The sequence below is a fragment of the Musca autumnalis genome, unplaced genomic scaffold, assembly GCF_047663935.1.
Source record: "Musca autumnalis isolate F117 unplaced genomic scaffold, ASM4766393v1 scaffold_1, whole genome shotgun sequence".
Classification (NCBI taxonomy): domain Eukaryota; kingdom Metazoa; phylum Arthropoda; class Insecta; order Diptera; family Muscidae; genus Musca; species Musca autumnalis.
This window is the reverse complement of record NW_027411644.1, coordinates 216,377,638-216,393,536: the sequence shown is the minus strand read 5'-3', so window position 1 is coordinate 216,393,536 and position 15,899 is coordinate 216,377,638. Positions and strand designations below refer to the sequence as shown.

At 37.4% G+C, this 15,899-nt stretch overlaps 1 long non-coding RNA gene across 2 annotated transcripts; it reads left to right on the top strand.

The window, feature by feature from the left end:
• Nucleotides 1–669: 669 nt before the first annotated feature.
• LOC141389107 (uncharacterized) lies at nt 670–15,038 on the top strand. Of its 2 annotated transcripts, none has more exons than XR_012408990.1 (3): nt 670–784; nt 850–2,460; nt 2,517–2,695. It is a non-coding gene; the product is annotated as an uncharacterized lncRNA (long non-coding RNA). The 2 variants fall into 2 exon arrangements; XR_012408989.1 differs by lacking the exon at nt 670–784 and adding an exon at nt 12,033–15,038 and having other exon boundaries at nt 2,320–2,460; nt 2,517–2,631.
• The last annotated feature ends 861 nt before the right edge of the window (nt 15,039–15,899 follow it).

Genomic DNA, 15,899 nt, shown 5'->3' with positions numbered 1-15,899 from the left:
GGGGACCTTGATTTTTCCAATCCCACACTGTGCCCTCCCTTCCATGGTCCGAAGGCTCCCCTAATCTTCTATTCGGACCCCAAAAACCACACACCACGCTCCTACACTTACCTCATCCAATCACCTTCCACTCAAATTGACTTAAACAACCATATTTATATACCTTCACAGAACATTACACAAACATATTTTTATTAAAAAAACATTTAATTTTATAGTTATTGAACAAATTCTTAAATCCTATGCCGTTAACAATCTTTCCAAGTTTCCAGTTAGAAATAATACTATCTTTCGCAATATCTTCAATAATGGCTCATTTGGAGTCAATCATAGATCCTAGAAATTTTTTTAGTCCTGCAAATTCGCCTTAATTAATCGGCACACTTTAATTCTTTACCTTCGACTAATGGAGCTCAATTAGACGGAACTACAACCACTATGTTGTCAAACAGAATTTATCTGCAGTCCTAATATCTTTCCTATTTCTTTGATTTACTCAGCCTGTACACTACCTCTATTTTTCCGTGTAGTATTATTCCCTTACAAAAATAAGCAATTTACTTGAACGAAAACTTACACACTATTATGACCTTATTTAATATGGAATACGCTTTCTTTTTATCATCAAATGCTCTTCTTTTATATGTAAATATATTATTTCCTCTTTCAAACAGATTTCTTTTCTAATCGATATTCTTTTTCTCTTTTAGCAGCTGAAATCAACGCTCCAGCTTGTTATAATCTTTTTGCACTCGACCAACAAGGACGGACATACACATTAACGGTAAGACACTTTACCTTATAATCGCCTCTTTCGGTATACTGATTGGTTTGGGTTTTTATTTTTAGCGCACCTTTCAATCAAAAGGAGGGGCTATCACATACGAATGGAGTGGTTCTTTTCTCGCACAATACACTTGGCGGGCCAATAAATATTTTCTCCTTCCTGGCCTTCAGACGAGATCGTAATTTCCTGTCTCCAAACAAAAAAACCATCAACGGTCAAAACATCCAACGTAGCCACAGTCGTGCGCAGACTATGTGTATGGGGATAAAGTTTATGCACTGGCCTTTGTCAAAATCAATAAGAAGGCCAGTGCAACACCAAATCAGCAGTTCCACGGCAGATTCTTTAAATAAAAAGAACAAAACACCACAAACACCACAATCAACAACTGTAACAAAAGCTACACCAGTTTTTATTTACTCACAATAAAACGTTTATTACTTTGAACTAAACAATTTGTTTACTTTGTTATGTTATTGCCACTCTTGGTTATATCTGTTTGGCACTTATTAACACTGACGAGGATTTAGTATGTAACGTCCGCTGCTGCAAAATGACGGTTTGTCTATCTCTCATCGGCTATTTATAAGGGTAGAATATTCCCGCCAAATGCTATTTTTCCCGAGAAAACCATTTTTATTACCAATTTTCCTTTACCTTTTCGTTTCATTTGGAATTTTCATGGCGGTTTTCCATTTTTTTATTGACATCAATTGTCAGCTTATTGTGAATTGTCAGGCTACACTCCACAACACACAAAAAAATAACTGATCTCCAACAAATCGTACGGTTTCTTTCAAAATTTCAGCCCCTTACGCCTTTTATTTGGCAATTTATGGTATTTGGTGAAAATTCCCTATTACGTCATTAATCCCATCAATACATCTATATAATTATTTTTGTATAGGAGGATATTTTTGCTTTCGCTTTTTTTTAAAAAAAACAATAATTATTTTTATATACGCCTACGCTTACGTCGGAATTTACGCTAAGTTCCGCTTGAAGTTAGGTGTCCCTTGTATTCACAAGTAATTGTTCACATGGATAATCGGTACCTGAATTTCAATTAATGCATATTCCACATCACTCGTTGTCAGAATTTTCTGGCCTCTATGAAAAAGCACACGTGCAAAGAAAAGAAATTAACAAGAATTGCTTTTTATCTATGGGGAACACGAACTTTTCTGCGCCGCCAACCAACTATAAAAAAAACGAAATCACAGCTTGTTTGGTCTTCATGAAACGCAGCATGTTTAACAAAAAGAAAGGAATAATACGAATTTTGCAATACCACAACCGCTGCACATATATTGTGACGCCACTAAACTTATTTGTGGACACCCCACACTCCCTCTACTGAATCATTAATCAACGTCATGTCCCCCTTGGACATACAATAAACTGGCATGTAAGTTGAATAATTGGGAGGCACTCCAGCATGGGACTCATTTATGCTCTCATCCTCTTGCCAAGTCCGACCACGAGCCGCCTGAATATGATCATTAGGGGTTGGTAACATCACCAGCTGAGGAGCCCCGCTTGACCATGCAACAAAACTTCGAGGTCTTAGAGGTCACAATGAAGACATCGATGTGCATGGCAGTACGTCTACGTTCCACGTGGGGAACTCCCACACCCTGCCAGTCTCATGCCGGGCACTATGATTGAAGCCTGTAAGTAAAACTGGTTATATTTCAGCGACTACGGCATTAACCTATCGTTTCCCTAGGAACGGCGCCTTTTTGCATCTTGCAACGTGAATTTACCCCCAGTTCTATTTGCGGTATGTGGATGTGTGTCTATGTGGTGTTATGTGCCTCACCGATGTTTTATGTAATCTAAAGGTAGCATGTCATAACCATCCAATGTTTTTATTTGCTCAAAATAGACTGTTCTAATACATGTGAAGTGTGTGTTATTTATTCATTTGGTTCTTAGTGACAGTGTTTATTTTTTCGTGTTCGTCCTTCTTTCCAGAATTATTCCTAACATAATGAATTGAAGGTTATTAATTAATTGTGGTCGTGCATACAACACAAAGAAACAAAACCCGATCTGTCGGTGTTTTTTTTTTTATGACATCTGCCCCTAAATAGTATGCTGTTATGTCTTCCAATCTTCAGTGCTTGCAATCTCAATTTGACCGCTTTCAATTACTAAGACCCAACGGGCTGGAGACCCTAGTTAAGTTACTACTTTACAACTTCCTACAGTTCACTTTGAAACTTTACTATGTACCTGAGTATTTTTGAACATATATATTCAAGGAGAATACTTCAGTGGTCTCAAGCAAGATATCCTTATAATGTGATGCCGAACCTGTCAGAACGGCATGACAGATTAACCACCTCCATATAATCGAAACCATATTATATTTCCCGACATATATTTATAATATATTTCAAATCTACTGAAAGTATTGCCTAGATGAATATTGACACTCTCTCCCGTCAAAGACTACATGCCAAACATCCCCAATCCAACTAATAGGGTACACATACAGGAAAGACTACCTCCGTCTAAAATATTTTGGACATATAATACTTGGTGTACCTACATGATCTCAAGGCAAATTTATATAAGGTATATGTATGAATTACAACAACTACCAAATCTACAAAACTACATGGTTATTATTGAAAATTAATTGTCCAAGAAACTATTGAATAATAGGGTCGTTCCAAAAAAAATTTCCAGGAAAGCATAAATACATTTTGAAAAACCTCTAAAATAGATCAAATTTGAATCAAAATGTAAATATAACGCACTCAGAACACTCGTAGGCATTTTTCATTAGACGATTAGGATGGAAAACATTATTTTATGGTAACACGTTTCGAATTTCATGAGAAGACCCTATTACATTTTGAAAACTAAATTTACAAAAAAAATGAAAACCGCTGATTGTCACTTCTACCTTATATAAACATGCCTTGCGTGGTTTTATTCGTTCCCTGATTTGTTTATGAACATAAATGAATAAGTAAATACGTCATGAATTTGTTCTATCTGCCACCACCGGTTTGTAGTAGCCATACAAGAAACTATTAGTCAGGTTATTAGATAGAGAACAGACTTGTCCCGTTCTACTTAAACCTCTGAGCTCTTGACGGTATGTCTTTCGCCTAGATTATGTTTATATTATAAAGTACCAGAATCTGGCATCTTACAATATGTTTTTATTCCAGAATTTGCCGGGCGAGGACTTGGGTTTTATAGAAACTCAACCTCTTTTCATCTTATAACTGTAGATCAGCATAAAATTATTATTTTTTTTTTCGATTGCTTGAGTGGAGTATTCTACTACTTTTTTTATTAGATGTGAGTTCTCTGTAGTGATCTTCTCCCTCTGTCTTTACATTAATGGGATTCTAATGGCTCACACTCTATACCAAAATCTTCCACTTATAGATAGAAAAGTTAGCTGTCTGTTTTGGTAAGAAACTTTTTACATTCTTCCGCAAACTTTCCACCCTATGTTGTTGGTGTGTGTGTGGGTGTGTGTGTACAACATATTACTCTTCTTTGGTGCGATTCTCTATTTTTTGTCTTTGTTTGTCGTAAAAAAAATACAACTTCCAACATATACATATACGTATTTTGTAGAACACACACTGCTCTTTAACAAGGGGTAATTACCCAGCAAACCAATCGTACCGACATCTTAACGAAATCTTAACGAAAGTTGTATGAAGTGGTTGACAGAATTTCGGAACGAATTGTCGGAGCGACATCGTATCGATTTCGATCCGATTTCGTAACGAAATCTGAAGAAAATCCTTGGGAAATTAGGAAAGGAAATTTCTTTCCGACGTTCGTTCCGAAATCGGAACGACATCGGTACTAAATCTGAACTATTTCCGGTCCGAAAAATCGTTTAGAAATCGGAACGAAATCTGAACGACGTTGCTTCCGAAATTGTTAAGACGTGTCGGACATCCGACATTTGGTTTGCTGGGTAATTATGGGGTATATAGCACATATATGCACAGATATCACAAATGTTATTTACGCAGGTGACTGTCATAAAACCGTTGACTCCCTTTGATATATTATGGTTATTTTTTTTTGTGATCAAATCCATACGGATCCTAAACCTGGGTAACGCCCCATATCTTTGCATACAGAGAAATGTTCTGATTACAATTAAGAATAGCTTACTGCTTTATTTTTTTGATACCGTGTTTGGGTTATGGGGGAATTTAGACGTCCGAATTACGATTAGACACTCAATACGTGACAGTCGTTCTTGGTTTATTTATACGTATGGTATAAGGACTAAGCTAAAGCAGACTGTTCCCTTATTTATTATTATTTTTTTTTGCGATTCCCATTCTCTACCCCAAAAATAGGAAAAAAGGGTGGCAAAAAGGGTGGGACAATTCTTACTTTCGCAAACGAATAAAATATCGAGGATTGCAACTGATTAATATTTCTTGCTAAATACAACGTAAGGATTTTTTTCTAAAACATGTGTTCCTACAGCAACTTCTTTTCTATGTTTTTTTTTTTTTTTTTGCCTATTACTCGAACTGTACACACATAGCTCGTGTATATTGCTTCGGAGTTCCTGGGCACTTCAGAAAGCTTGTAAACCATAGTCATGCGCGTAAAGCTCGGTGTCTTACGGCATGTTAGATACCCCATCTCGCACCAACTTCCCAAAATAAGACAGTATTGCATATTTACTCGACGTCATGTTGATTGTGATATAACTCCTATTCAGACAATAAATCTACCTTTTTAAATCTTTTGCATGGCATGTACCCAGCGGTCGCCCCTGCACATCTTCTATGGCATACATATTATTACCTACCGGTTTAGTTATGCGGCATTTCATAAATTTTCTAGCGAACTTGGCATTGAAATTTTTCCCGAAATCACTGAGTGCGTAATTTCGTCTAAAGACCTCTTGACCGGGGGCGAATTGAATTTGACGGGCCCTCACATTGTACCGTTTAGCGCTTTGCTCATATGCCTTATGCATGTTTTGCTTGATTTTTTCACGTATGAGTTCCAACCTATTTTTTCGATCTAGTTGGGATATTTCATGGTCAGCTAGGGACTTGAGTTTTCGGGCAAGTTTGTAATCTGCCCCATGGGTGTACATGTTGTACCCAAATAAAGAAAAAAATGGAGTCCCCCCAGTGGCTGTATGTACAGAGGTACGTAATGCACACTCTATCTCGGTCAAGTATAAGTCCCAGTCTCTATGATCGGATTCTAGGTATGCTCTAATCGCGGCTAATACTGACTGATTTACCCGTTCCGAAGCATTCGACTGTGGGGAGTACGGGGCTGTCTGAATATGGTTAATACCATAGGTCTCAATCATTTCTTTAAACGATTTGGCTATAAATTGCGCTCCATTGTCACTGTGGATGACTTCAGGGACCCCAAATTTTCTAAATATATCCTCGATCAAAAACTTCACCACATTCGACGCAGTTGCCTCCTTCATTGCCTTTAGGAACGTGAATTTACTAAAATGATCCACGACAATAAAAATAAATGCATTTCCGCTTTTGGATCTGGGGTATTTACCTAAGAAATCGATGTAGAGTTTCTGGAAGGGACGGTCGGTGACAACTTCGTTCCCAATGGTAGGTTGGGTATACTCATTAGCTGGTTTAGTTTCTTTGCATGTCGTGCACTTGGATACGTATTGTCGCACCTGAGATGACATTCTAGGCCAGTAATATTTTTCTTTCAGACGGTTTAGGGTTTTGTGAAAACCTCCATGAGCCGCCGTCGGTGGTTCGTGTGCCTGTTCGATCAAAGTATGTGTTAATGTTTCCGGCACCCATAGTTTCCACTGAAACTCGTGCATTTCATTATACGATGTAGCTAGTGCTTTCTTGAAAATCATATTGTTGACTATTCTCAAATCTGGGAGTCGTTCCTGATTTTTTTCTACATTTTCACGCAGTTCTTGGTATTCCTCGCTGTCGAATTCATTTGTTTCGAAGTCGAAAACCTGATCTACATCCAGTTCATCTGCTGTTGGAAGCCGAGAGAGCATATCAGCGACAATATTGTCCTTTCCTTTTCGATGCTCGATCTCAAAGTTGTAGCTCTGTAGTTGGAGAGACCATCGTGCCAAACGTCCGCTTAGGTCCTTCAGGTTCATTAACCACTGGAGGCTTGCGTGGTCAGTTATCACGGTGAACTCCATTAATTCTACGTAGGGGCGGAACTTCTTAATGGCCATCACGGCAGCGAGGCATTCTTTTTCCGTGACACTGTAGTTCCTTTGGCATGAATTCAGCTTCTGCGAAAAGAAAGCTATTGGGTGTTCTTCGCCGTGGTCGTTCAATTGGAACAATACTGCGCCTATGCCGTATTCAGAAGCGTCACACTGAATGAAAAATCGCCTAGAAAAGTCTGCGTGACGAAGTACTGGCGCTGTTGTAAGCGCTTTTTTCAACATTTCGAACGATTCTATCGCTTTCTGGTCTATATTGAACTTTTTAGTTTTTTTGAGGGTGTCGGTCAGAGGTGCAGATATCGATGCAAAGTCTTTTATGAAACGCCGATACCACCCGGCTGTTCCCAGAAAGCTACGGACTTCTCGCTGATTTTTCGGAATTTTGATTCGCCTGATCGCTTCTATTTTATCCGGATCGGTTCTCAGGACTCCCTCGCCGATGATGAAACCTAGATATTTTAATTGTTTAAAGCAAAATTGCGACTTTTTTAATCCAATAGTAAGGTTGGCCTTCCGTAAGCATTCTGACACCTCACTTAACAACCACATGTGTGTTTCAAAATCACCCGAAATTATCAGTAGGTCGTCCAAATACACGAAGACATTCTCTTTAAGCCTTTGTGGAATGACTTTGTCCATCAGTCGGCACAATCTTTGTGCGGCATTGCACAAGCCGAATGGCATCACGCGGAACTGGTACAATGGACGACCTGGGACTGTAAAAGCGGTGTACGGTTTACTTTCTTCTTCAAGCTCGATCTGCCAGAATGCATACTTTAGATCCACGCTACTAATAAAATAGGTTTCATCGATTCGACTCAGGATACCCTCGATATTTTGTAGCGGATACGCATCTTTGACCGTTAGTTTATTTAATTTGCGCGCATCGAGGCAGAATCTGTTTTTTCCAGGCTTCCTCACGATTGTAGTGCGGTTGCTCCACGGGCTATCGCTTTCCTCAATCACTTTAAGAGCTAGCATGTTATCTATTTCAGCGTAGGTTATGGCCTGTACAGCAGGTGACATCGGATAGTGACGATCTTTCACCGGCTCCGCCCCTTCAATCAACTTTATCGCATGTTTCTCCAAGGTTGTACACCCCAGACCTTTTTCTTCGAAGGTGATGAAGCTCTTTTTAACTTCCTCTAGCCTTTCCGATTGTTCTTTTGTCAAAATGTGCGGATTTAGTTTGGATGTGGACTTATCTTGGATCATGTCTTGCTGAACTTTCTCTGAATCAATTTCAGCCACACCTAATACTTCCGGTGCTAACTCAAATGCACGCCAGAAATCAATCCCCAAATACAATTTTTGTTCCAGTTCTGGGCAAAGAAATAGACTAATCTCTCTTTCAATATCTTTATAACTAACCGCTACATTAATTTTGCCTAGTACTGTGTATGCGATTCCTCCAGCTGTTGTTACTTTGCTCTTCATTGGAATTATGGGAATATCTAATTCTTCAACCAATTTCTGACAGTCTTTTCCAAGCATGCTAACAGACGCTCCTGTATCTAGCAAGCCTTGAATGGGTTTGCCCATAATATTTATTTCTGCAAAAACTCGCGGATCATTTTTCTGTTTGGTGACTGTTTGAATAGATTCAACTAAACACCGTTTTTGTTTTCTCCACTGAAAGGACTTTTCACGCATTTTCATCACTTTCTTAGGTATTGGTTTGACTTCTGAATTAAAAATTCGATCTTTGACCCTTTCATAATTTTGTTGACGTGTTTCTAAAGGCATATAATGTCGCTCTCCGGCATAAAAGGTATCTTTACTAATATTAATCTTATTCCTAACTACATTGTTCTTATTTCTATCGTTACTTAAAATCTTAACGTTTCCAAAATTTATTTGTTTTGATTGACAGGATTGTCCGTCGGACGTGAAATTCCTGCCTTCTCCACGCCCCTTTTCGGGTTTCCCTGGCAATGTGGACATTTAGGGGTAGTGGTATCCGGTTTCCCACACCGATAACAGAAAAGTTTTCTGTATTCAGCAGGGCATTCCATGAAAACATGTCCGGGCTCACGACAGTTCCAACAGGTTACTGGCATTCTTTGCTGTTGTACACGCAAGGCAGATATATTGTCCTCATTTTCTGGTTGGTAATCGCCAGAGACATATTCGGCCTCATTATCATATCTTTCACTAACTTGCCTTATTTGACGTGGGGGTGCTGGCAAAGGCCTTGTATCGCGGCGAGGAAAATTCCGCTCTGCCTCGATACATTCTATACGAAGCTGTTCAACAGTAGAAATCGTCATTTGATAAACATGACGTTTTATGTCTTCCCTGATGTTTCCTTTTATAATTTTAATAATTTCATGTTCATATAGGGGTTGCATAAGTCTAGATCGCAGAAGCCCCATCTCATGAAAATACGCATTCACCGATTCATTGGGTTTTTGTTTACGCTCCAGGAGTTCCCTCAGGATGTCAAATTTGGATTGGGGGCTTTGGTATTGACTTAGCAGAGCTTGTTTTAAACCCTCCCAATCTATATTTACGTATGTTTGCCTATGAAGCCAATACCACTCCCTAGCTTGGCCGGTAACTAAAAATGAGAAGTCTCTCAGTACTTCGTTCCATGGAATGTTGTATTGTTTACGCATTTCTTCAAGGCGGTATATAAAATCATTGACTCGTATGTCTCGAGGATCCCCACTAAAACTGAGTCCTAATTTGTCTACCCTGATCTTGAGAGTTTCATTGAGGAAGTTCATATTGTTGTTAGCCGAGCTACTTTCTGCTGTCGCATTCGCCAAGTTATTTGCTGACCTATTGGAAGCACTATTAGTGGATCTTTCCTTACCGTTTTGGTTCTCTTGATTAGATTTTGGGACTACACTAACCGCTGCTGCTAAATCCTGGACATTTTTAGATAAGTTCTCTATCATTTTACGAACATCTGACATTTCTTTTTGAACTAGACTTTGAACTTTCTCTTCCAAAGATTTTTGAACCGATGCTGCTTCACTTTGGACTAAACTTCTAATACTAGAGTCCAAAATATCATCATTTTCAGCTCCAACTTGTGTTACGGCATTATTATTGTTGCCATTACCATTGTTTTGATCCCGCCTTAAAATGGAATTTGCCATATCAATAAATTGAAAACCGTTCATGCCATTATTATTATTCTCGGCCATATTTGTTCTTCTTTGTTTACTGTGTTCTGGAAAATAAACCGATCTATTGATGTCAAATGTCTCAGGCCTACTTCTTTTAGTTGTTTTTTTCTGATAGCGCGTGTAATAGCTCATGACCCAAACTATATCAAATGGACTAACAAGTCTTATATGTTTCACTGATCTTTTTATGTGCCACGTTATCTCATCAGATTAACCAATTTTGATATTCAGAGACAATCTTAGTAATGTGATTCTTAATATCACTGTTTTCATATATAGATGTACCACCAAAACACTTAAAACATATATAAACACATTTATTTCTACTATTCAACAAGTTAAAACATATATTATAATCGTGGAAGGTATGATTGTATTTTCAGAGGTTCATATAGAGCATTGTGTGGTATATTATTTGTTTTTCGTATGACATTATAAATGACAGTGTTCCCCCATGGGGTCGTGTTAATGAAGATCCAGTCACAATTTATCTTAACAGGTAACAGTAACTATATTCCACATGACTTTCTTTTCAAAGTAATTCAGAAGCTGTTCACGTATAAATGAATCTTGCAAAATGTTCAATTCTGGATACTTCTTGCCAAAAGGTATTTGCATTTTTTTCCATTCTATAGTTTCCTATATCAACTATCGTTTAACGGATCAAAATATAAAAAAAATCGAATAATTACATTACGGTCGTGGTCAATAGTAGGAACTCACGAGTTATAGCTCTTATTCGGTGTACTATGGTGAAATTGATATCTTTGTCGTTCTGGATATAATATTGCACTTCAAAACCGTACTATCAGTTTGGATGCTCTATTACATCCAGGTCAAACCATGACATTTTTTTAATTTCATTTGGTTTATTGTTTTCACATTCTAGTCTTCTATTGGATGTACTTTGGTCTTTCTGTACATATACTAACTTGACTAACAACGCCTTTGCCTAATAGCGTCACTTTGTGCCGCCATTTTGCCCCGCGCCATTAGCCTATTTCTCTTCTTTTTTCGTTTGGGCGCCATATCTATTATGTACCTCCTTCACGGCGATGATTCTTGGCTTGCCAACTAGCTCTTTCGTCTCATATGGTCATGGGAACTCAACCCGCCGAATCAATCCCAGAGGACTAACATGATAGTTGAACGATCCACAATAACATGCCCAATTCGCTCTTCATTTACACGGGGACCTTGATTTTTCCAATCCCACACTGTGCCCTCCCTTCCATGGTCCGAAGGCTCCCCTAATCTTCTATTCGGACCCCAAAAACCACACACCACGCTCCTACACTTACCTCATCCAATCACCTTCCACTCAAATTGACTTAAACAACCATATTTATATACCTTCACAGAACATTACACAAACATATTTTTATTAAAAAAACATTTAATTTTATAGTTATTGAACAAATTCTTAAATCCTATGCCGTTAACAATCTTTCCAAGTTTCCAGTTAGAAATAATACTATCTTTCGCAATATCTTCAATAATGGCTCATTTGGAGTCAATCATAGATCCTAGAAATTTTTTTAGTCCTGCAAATTCGCCTTAATTAATCGGCACACTTTAATTCTTTACCTTCGACTAATGGAGCTCAATTAGACGGAACTACAACCACTATGTTGTCAAACAGAATTTATCTGCAGTCCTAATATCTTTCCTATTTCTTTGATTTACTCAGCCTGTACACTACCTCTATTTTTCCGTGTAGTATTATTCCCTTACAAAAATAAGCAATTTACTTGAACGAAAACTTACACACTATTATGACCTTATTTAATATGGAATACGCTTTCTTTTTATCATCAAATGCTCTTCTTTTATATGTAAATATATTATTTCCTCTTTCAAACAGATTTCTTTTCTAATCGATATTCTTTTTCTCTTTTAGCAGCTGAAATCAACGCTCCAGCTTGTTATAATCTTTTTGCACTCGACCAACAAGGACGGACATACACATTAACGGTAAGACACTTTACCTTATAATCGCCTCTTTCGGTATACTGATTGGTTTGGGTTTTTATTTTTAGCGCACCTTTCAATCAAAAGGAGGGGCTATCACATACGAATGGAGTGGTTCTTTTCTCGCACAATACACTTGGCGGGCCAATAAATATTTTCTCCTTCCTGGCCTTCAGACGAGATCGTAATTTCCTGTCTCCAAACAAAAAAACCATCAACGGTCAAAACATCCAACGTAGCCACAGTCGTGCGCAGACTATGTGTATGGGGATAAAGTTTATGCACTGGCCTTTGTCAAAATCAATAAGAAGGCCAGTGCAACACCAAATCAGCAGTTCCACGGCAGATTCTTTAAATAAAAAGAACAAAACACCACAAACACCACAATCAACAACTGTAACAAAAGCTACACCAGTTTTTATTTACTCACAATAAAACGTTTATTACTTTGAACTAAACAATTTGTTTACTTTGTTATGTTATTGCCACTCTTGGTTATATCTGTTTGGCACTTATTAACACTGACGAGGATTTAGTATGTAACGTCCGCTGCTGCAAAATGACGGTTTGTCTATCTCTCATCGGCTATTTATAAGGGTAGAATATTCCCGCCAAATGCTATTTTTCCCGAGAAAACCATTTTTATTACCAATTTTCCTTTACCTTTTCGTTTCATTTGGAATTTTCATGGCGGTTTTCCATTTTTTTATTGACATCAATTGTCAGCTTATTGTGAATTGTCAGGCTACACTCCACAACACACAAAAAAATAACTGATCTCCAACAAATCGTACGGTTTCTTTCAAAATTTCAGCCCCTTACGCCTTTTATTTGGCAATTTATGGTATTTGGTGAAAATTCCCTATTACGTCATTAATCCCATCAATACATCTATATAATTATTTTTGTATAGGAGGATATTTTTGCTTTCGCTTTTTTTTAAAAAAAACAATAATTATTTTTATATACGCCTACGCTTACGTCGGAATTTACGCTAAGTTCCGCTTGAAGTTAGGTGTCCCTTGTATTCACAAGTAATTGTTCACATGGATAATCGGTACCTGAATTTCAATTAATGCATATTCCACATCACTCGTTGTCAGAATTTTCTGGCCTCTATGAAAAAGCACACGTGCAAAGAAAAGAAATTAACAAGAATTGCTTTTTATCTATGGGGAACACGAACTTTTCTGCGCCGCCAACCAACTATAAAAAAAACGAAATCACAGCTTGTTTGGTCTTCATGAAACGCAGCATGTTTAACAAAAAGAAAGGAATAATACGAATTTTGCAATACCACAACCGCTGCACATATATTGTGACGCCACTAAACTTATTTGTGGACACCCCACACTCCCTCTACTGAATCATTAATCAACGTCATGTCCCCCTTGGACATACAATAAACTGGCATGTAAGTTGAATAATTGGGAGGCACTCCAGCATGGGACTCATTTATGCTCTCATCCTCTTGCCAAGTCCGACCACGAGCCGCCTGAATATGATCATTAGGGGTTGGTAACATCACCAGCTGAGGAGCCCCGCTTGACCATGCAACATACTATCGGATTCAAAATACGACAAATCAAAACAAAAAAAAGTTCCAAAGTAAATAGCATTGATATTGTGTTTGTTTCACTTAGATTGTCACATCCCACTATAAGAAAAATTAAGCGAATAAAACGAGGACTACAGAAGAAATTAGTGATTCGATTTTGACGTAAAGCAACATAAGCAAGAAAACAAATATACGTGAATCGGTTGGAAATAAAGATTTTGCACTCTTACGAATTCTATGACAAAGTCACCATAAATAGAGTGTCAATACAAAAGAGAAATAAACCGAGCTTTTGGGAAACAAATCCAAATATCAGCAAAACAAAAAGAAATAAACAGTGTTTTCTTAATACTCCTGATGAGCTAGTGCGGTTATATAAAATAAAAATCGACAAATTTAATAGACGAAGGCAAGACGGAAACAGCGATCGGATTCGCTGACATCGAATTTATACGGAAATACCACAATTAAATGTTTTTGCCAGATTCGTTTTGCATCGTTGTGTTGTTGAACCAATTGCAAGTTAAATCATTGAAGAGCGCAACAAAATACAGTTTTCATCAATTATCAACACTTATCATCGAGAAAGACATCATCTAGAAATCAACTAACTGCGAGAATAACACCTCATGAGATGAGTTCATCGTCACACAACATTCAACAAAGCAGCTGATTTAACATTTGCAAATATTCTGTACCTAAAATTGTCATACCAGCCTCGAGTAAGTACCTTTTTTGCCGAGTGCGACCAAATGGAGACCTGTCGGTCAAAGCGGTCATTTGGAGAGCAGCCTATATGATGTCATGTTTTGTTTACCTGCAATTTTCTTCAATTATATTTATACTTGATTCTACAATTTAAAGTTATAAGCCAATTATAAATTATACACTAGCTTTATTAATTTTTGTGGGTGGTTTTATACCGCAGTCAAATTACTGCGTAACTCTAAATTTTACAAAAAAAATCTACATGGTTACAACGCTTAAAAAGCGATTCAAAATTCTGAAGTTTACCAAAATTCTAAATTGTTTAAATGTAAACGTTGATTAAAATCTTAATTAAACCTATTTGTTTTTAAATAATTCATTCATAAATATTTTCTTTCAATACGAGATTTTAGTTTCGCCTGATGGATATAGTTTATCTATGAATTTATTGACAGGAATACCTTAATATAGCGCTATAATAGGGTCCACATTGATTTTCTTCCCCCTTAAAATATGATGTCGAACTAAGATTTCGTTATGAACGCATAAACGAACTTAAAATGAAGATTTATAGGAATATCGATATAATTACCTATTTATAAGTATATAATCATTTATAAGATAATCTAAGATTGTTTTATAAGAATAAAATGAAAATTGAATTTGAAATTTCTCTTGATGTCTGAAGATAACTTCAATATGGTTGGGTAGGAACAACGGATGGTAGGTATTTGGTGAGTGGTTGAATCAATCGTTTAGGTTTTGGGACAGTCCTAAATCAGGCCAAGGATTGTCATGGAAGGTTATAGGTGAGTAACCGTGGGAGGGTAGCCGGTAGACAAATAACATCTTACGTCACAGTAGGTTTACAACTAGTAAATATTTTCACCATGGATTTGGTACGGATGTTTGATAAAGCGAGTGACGAATGATTGAACTGAAAAGAGAACTTTGATTCATAGCCCCGTTTCTTTTTAATTTCTATTGTTTCTGGGAACACACTGGTTCAACTAAATTATATATTGACCATGATGTTTCTTCTCCTGGCTGCAACGAACACCCCCCAATGCCGACGAGCTCAAGCCGCACACCTATCGACAAGTAGCCAGTGTAGCAGTCAGAAGGAAGGCAGTCTTGTAAAAGTCTGAATCGTGACACTTTGAATTTTGAAAAGGATTTATAGCATCGTTGTAGAATATAAAACAGAAGCACAATTGGAACAAAGATAAAAATACATCTTCAAAAATGCTGCTAAATATTCGTATACATTTTAATAAATATTCATTTTCGAAAGTTTTATAAAATAACTATCGAGATATATACATTTATTCCTTTAAAATCCTATAAGGCTACAAATTTTCGGGATGAGCACACAATGGGGGTTATTGTGAATAAAATTCCCCCGTGAGTTTTGTTTTTCCGCCGTTGCAACTTAAGGGAGTAAGTGAAAAAACTTACGGGGAATTGCCGTTCATGATAACCCCCAATAATTGTCTTTGGGAGAACCTATGATAGACGGAGCTGGACGAA